The 6,000-nt window shown below is 38.7% G+C and overlaps 1 long non-coding RNA gene across 2 annotated transcripts; it reads left to right on the forward strand.

The window, feature by feature from the left end:
* The first annotated feature begins 834 nt into the window (after positions 1 to 834).
* On the forward strand, positions 835 to 5,628 carry LOC123974806. Of its 2 annotated transcripts, none has more exons than XR_006825932.1 (5): positions 835 to 968; positions 2,334 to 2,492; positions 2,970 to 3,062; positions 4,223 to 4,291; positions 4,372 to 5,628. It is a non-coding gene; the product is annotated as an uncharacterized LOC123974806 (long non-coding RNA). The 2 variants fall into 2 exon arrangements; XR_006825931.1 differs by lacking the exon at positions 835 to 968 and adding an exon at positions 1,695 to 1,939.
* The last annotated feature ends 372 nt before the right edge of the window (positions 5,629 to 6,000 follow it).

Below are 6,000 nucleotides of genomic sequence, written 5' to 3' on the forward strand. Positions count from 1 at the left end.
TTTCGGCCTGATATGAAGTCCAGGCTGCAGAGTGTGAAAATGCTGTTCAGAACAGCTGTATCATCCATCATCCTGTTGGAAACAGGAGAAAGCTTTCACAATGTTAACTTAAATTTTTCTCATGAATAAAAATGCACCAAGCTTTGATCTAGGGCAGTGGTTCTCCAACTTTTTCTGTCAAGCTCCCCTTTCATTTATATCAATCATTAACAACCCGGGCGATTGAAATAAAACAAAAGATTCAGATTAACTTTGCTTGCATCAGAGCTTTTTTTACCACCACATGAATCACATTGGTGAGATGATAAACCAAAGATCTGGACAACATACAGAACACACTGTGCATCAGAAAGCAACTCGAACAACTCGAACATTTACCTTAAAAGTAAGTAACAAAAATTAAAAATCTACTCTACAGTGTAACCTATAGGAAGCGGCTGCACTGATGGCAGGACAGGTGCCTCTTTTTTAAAAGCCTGGCAGCTGAACTGTGAACCAGCATTAAAATGTCCTCTAAAGGCCCATAGACTCTCTGGATCTGGCATGTGTTCAAAATGTGCTAAGTAAACAGGAAAAGTGCTTCTTCCAGTTTCAACCTGAATGTGTCATTTATGTTTTAGGAGCTTCAGATTTCCCAAACAATCGCCCGTGTAATATGAATCCTTGAATTCACTGTGTGTTAATCTCACTGCTCTGGGTTAATGTGTCCTACTTTGTGTGTTTATGTGACGACATCCTGCGAGGAGGAAATAAAAGTCCTCTGACTTTTTTTTAGATACTAGATGCCAAGGTTCAGCAGCGGACAAATGTGTTCATCTGCAGCGTTGAAGCAACTATTTGTGAAGAAGGATTAATTTACATGGAACTACTCTCAGCTTTAATTTTTAAATCGTCATCTGCAAAGAAAAACTCGATTGCTCGATCTATTCATTGATTACTGATCCGTATTTGGAGGCAAAGACAAACAGGTAATGACATTTTCTCTCCTGGAATAAAGGCTTAAATGTGAAATAAATAAAATGAATAACACATGAAGTCACCTCCAAGTCTTTAATATGTATGTATGTATTTAGTGGCTGTTGTATTGAAGACATTAGCACGGAGCTGTATTTTTCTGCAGCAGCACCTGCAGGTTTCTGCCGAGACGGTCAAGCGTACTGATAAATACAACAAACTGCCGAACTATAGTATTTATGTTGCATATGCTCTTAAATCAACTAGTAGGTAGTTTGTGCCCATAGATTCACTTTATTTTCTGTAAGGAGAAACTCTGACTGTTACCTGTTTGCTTTGTATTCACCTGAAAATTGCACAAACTAAGTGAACAAACTGCAATAAATGACAACAAAGCAGAAAAGTTCAGCTGTTTTGACTTTGTGACAGGACCTGTAAAGACGGGTCGTGTCTGTGATGTTCACTCCTGTGTGTGATTACTGTGTTGTAGAGCTGCTGTCATTATATGAATCAATAATGTTTCTAATGTGCTGCAGGGAGTCAATGCAAATACATGTTTTGACACTGAGTCTTTGGCATTGATTTAAATGTGAGGTTATTAAATGTCAGGGCCTCTCTGTTCATTTTACATCCGTCCACCAGATAGCCTCAGACTTTCCCTCCTTTCCACATCACCTGTCTGCTCCACCCATCTACACACCTGTTCCCGCTTCTCTTATCAGCCCAGGAGCTGCCTTCCCTTCTCTGTTTCCACTCTCCCTTGTCCTGCAGTATTTCATCAGCCCTACTTGGATTTGGTCTTTTTGCGTTTTGGACTTTGGATGCCTGCCTGCTCCTTACTGCATTACTTTCCTTGTGTTGGATTGCTCTTGTTTGTTTAAATCACTGAGCAGAACCACCTCTGACGTCTGCATTTGTGTCCTACCCCTGTGTTCCTGCTACCCTGCTTGCACCATGACAATTAAAAATTCACTACAAATTTGAGGTAGAAGTTCTTGAAAACATGATAATCTCATAAAATATGAGGCCTTGTTATAGATTGAACTACCCAACATTAAGCTAAATGGCTAAAACTGGCTCCACTTTGACAAACTACAATAGTAACATACTGTTTTCACATAAATGCATCATAAATAATAATCCCATAACAGGATATATAATAGTACAACACTTAAAGGCCATTTTCTGCCTTATGGTACTTTTACTTTTGATACTTAATATTAACTTTTAGAGATGTATCATTTTCAATGCAGGGAGGATTTTCACACTGTAGTATCGCTACCTGTACTTAAATGAAGGCTCTGAATACTTCCTCCACCGCTGGACCACAGTACTGTCTGTATTTACTGACACACCTCAGTTTGTGTTGTGTCATTCAGGTGATTTGTTGGCGTGAGGCTCAAAATGAGGCTCTGTGAGGAATCTGAGGACGCAAACACTGCAGTGGAGCAGACAGGAGGGTCTGCAGCCTCCAGCTGCTCCAGAAACAGCGAGCGGCTCGCTGTGCCACGTTTCGGCCGTCACCACCTGCCTGCAGAGTGAGATTCATCATTTACATTTTACATCGAGACGAGGGGCTCGTTTTCCAAAACCTGGTCAGACACAGAGAGAAACATTCAGACTGAACTCAGTCCACTGAACATTCACCAACAATCACAGTAAATAGGTTTAAATAGATGCAGAGTTGATGCATTAAGTCACCTGTTAACTGATTTCAGGTCATTTTTTTGAAGGCAGCTGCTTCATTCAGTCAGTTTTGTGCCATGTTCTGTGTTTTAGGAGTGAATCAGCTCATTCATCCTCTTACAAATAATAAATTCCAGTAAAACATCCTGGATCAGTTCAGTCCTCTCAGGAGTTTTGTTGCTACAGCTCTGCTTGCTCTGTGACCAGCAGCTTCTGGTGCTATAACTGAGTCTGTATCCTGACTTCATGTCTCTTCTCTACTCGTGTCTCTGCTGCACTGCATTTCACTGTTTCAGAAAAACTTATGGTCACTTTAAACTGTCTTTCAGCTGGGTGGAGTTTCCAACGGCCATCTATCTGCTGATGAAACACAATCAATCCCAAGAGCTGATTGATGTCGACTTGGAGCCTTCAGTCACAAAGTAAGAGGATCGATATCTTTCTCATGATGTGCTAAATATAAAGCTAGAGGAAGGCGTTGATTAGCTTAGCTTAGCATAAAGACTGGAAGCAGGGGAAACAGTTAGCCTGGCTCTGTCCAAAGTTCAAAAATACACCTTTCGACACCTCTAAAGCTCACAGATTGACACTAAATAACATGTTATATCTTGTTTGGACAAAAACCCAAAATGTAAAAACAATTACAACAAGAGTTACATGATGATACTGTACATCTCAACGTACAAACAAAAGTTTGTTCAACAGCCCAGTAATTCTGTGCAGCCTCCCGGGTGTTGACCAAGACAGAAGTTTTAAAAACAGCAGATCGTTACGGGAGGTTTGTCTCCAGACTATTTCTTGGCTGGGAGCAGCAACAAAGCACATAACCCTCATAAAAACCACTACTTTTAATTTAATTTTACACTTTTACACTTTTTCACAGTATTTGAATAAAACAAATGAGATTTAATGTGTTAATTAGTCAACCAGCTTTAGAGGTGTTGGTAGTGGTCGAATGTATATTTACTAAAATAACAGATAAACAATATTTTCATTTAATTCTACTCCACTGTAGAATAGAGGATAATGTGCTCTCTTACCCCACAGTTTGTAAGTTAAAATGAGCTCTTTCTCCACCTGCTACAACATTAAAATGCTGTTTACATGTTCATGCATTAACAAAAAAAGAACATATTAATGATGTTTACTGATGTATTTTAAACAAATTATATTATGGTTTCAGGACTTTTACAGTAGTTTTAAATGTTGGTATTGCTGCAGATTTTGTTACCTTTGGGTAGAGCTCGGCTCTTTCCCCCTGTTTCCAGTCTTTATGCTAAGCTAACCAGCAGCTGGCATTAAAGTGTGTTTCCCAAAATGTTGAACTATTTGCTTAGTTGTCTTATTTTTCGTTTCAGGAGTTTAAATTCGCCTTCCATTTTCATATAGCTAAATATTTTCACTAGTACAATTTACTTTCTCTTTTAATTTGAATGTGTAAAATTATCCTCCATATCAAAAGCTGGAGCTCCGAACGGCACATTAAATCCGGAAGATGAGTCTGAACTGGTAGATTAATGTGTTTCTGTAGCCTCACGCGGGACTAGATATCACATGCGCTGAACTTTACATGTAATTTCAGACCTGTGTGCGTGAGGACGAGCAGTAAGGGATATACTCCATATTTCTAGAGTCCAGCCTGAACTGTGCAGTAAGTTCACTTCTCATTCTTCATATTACACCAGGCTGTTCTTCTGTTCTTCAATCACACATAAATTATATTTTCCAAAGGTTATGACGCTGTCAGCCTGAAGAGGAATGAATCCTTGAAGAGCGGTCCCTGGATGGGAAATATCTGATTCTTTATTTCAGTCGAGAGATGAGATATCTCTTCTACAAGTTGAACATCAGCGCTCGCTGTCAGGAGGTCTGCTTTTAAATCATTTTGTTGTGTCAGTGGGGGGCCCGGGCATTGTTGACAAAGCTAGCTGCAGATGGGAAGAAGCTTTTGTCCTGATTGACCGCAGCCTCCTGCCAGAGGGGAGAGTGACTTTGTGAAACACATACCAGTAATTTGGTTTGTTAATAATTATTATAACGTCAACAGTAACCTTGACATGTACCACTATATTTAGAGATTATATTTTTATAGGCTACAGAATGTACATATCTACAAAAGAAATGTTTAATAGTGTGTAGTATGTATAATTACAGGGCTGGTTCTTTTCTCATCTGTGAATTTATTTCTACCAAACCAGAGTTGGTGATTACTGAAAAACTGGAAACACTAACAATGACGGGTTTGGTGAGTTTTATTTTGTTTCTTTCTAGTTCGAATGAAGCAAGGTCAAATTATTGTTTTATGGAGTCTGGTGGCTGATATGAAGCTAAAACGTGATTTTTAACCTTTTCTGGTTAATCAAAATTGTTTTAAAAAAGTTCTGAAACCTGTCAGTGGCAAAAACAAGCACTTTTAGTTGATGTACTTTGGCGGGCTCATTTGTCCCCGGGGATCACGTTGCAGCTATTACAGCCCGTTTCTAGAAACAGAATATTTCTCTGAATTAAAATTATTTCAACCAAACCAGAGTTGGTGATTACTGAAAAACTGACAACACTAACAATGACGGGTTTGGGTTTAGTTTGAATGAAATGTATCACAACGATGATGAGAGGTAAAATTACTGTTTTTCTCAATGGAGTCTGGTGAGCCGTAGCAGACGTTTGTTTTGTTGAGATGCTGGTGCTGTAGTGCTGCAGTGAATGTCTCCTTTAATTCATTTTACAGAAGAAGCTTTCTCTTTTTTCTGTATTGTTCTCATTTTATTATGATAGCTGTCTCGTTATAGTCAGGCTGCTACATTTACACGCCGTTTGCATGCTTATATGAATGTTTTATTGGTGGTGCTCCCAGTGGGATTGAAACTGTGACCGTGCATCACAGCATTGTTCCGTTTTAAGACACGTTTTAAATGTTTGTCTCTTAGGAAGTGTGTTTCTTAAAGCTCCTGCTCTCTGCTGTGAGGTAATAAAGTTTTTAAAATCTGATTTGAGTGATAGTCACTTTGTCCACATGTAAAACACTGTTTCATTTCAAAACAACATTTAGCAGTTTTTAATGCTCTCCGTTGTCTTATTTGCTGAAACTGTGAGTACACCTCTGAGAAAAAAATATGGGTGTTAAAAAACAAAATACTGTGCATAAAGTTTAAAAGTCTAAAATGAGGGTGCTTGGTTATTACATGGCACATGATGACTAAAGGGCATAAACTGTAAAGCCTGTAAACGTAGTATCTGAACACATCAGCACAAAGTAAATAAGATTTTTAAGAGTGTCCTGTGCTAACATAGCTGTCAACATTGGGATTTGAAAATAAACAATACATTTTCAGGGCCATATGTGAATGAAATATAATCTTT

The sequence above is a fragment of the Micropterus dolomieu genome, linkage group LG01, assembly GCF_021292245.1.
Source record: "Micropterus dolomieu isolate WLL.071019.BEF.003 ecotype Adirondacks linkage group LG01, ASM2129224v1, whole genome shotgun sequence".
NCBI lineage: Eukaryota > Metazoa > Chordata > Actinopteri > Centrarchiformes > Centrarchidae > Micropterus > Micropterus dolomieu.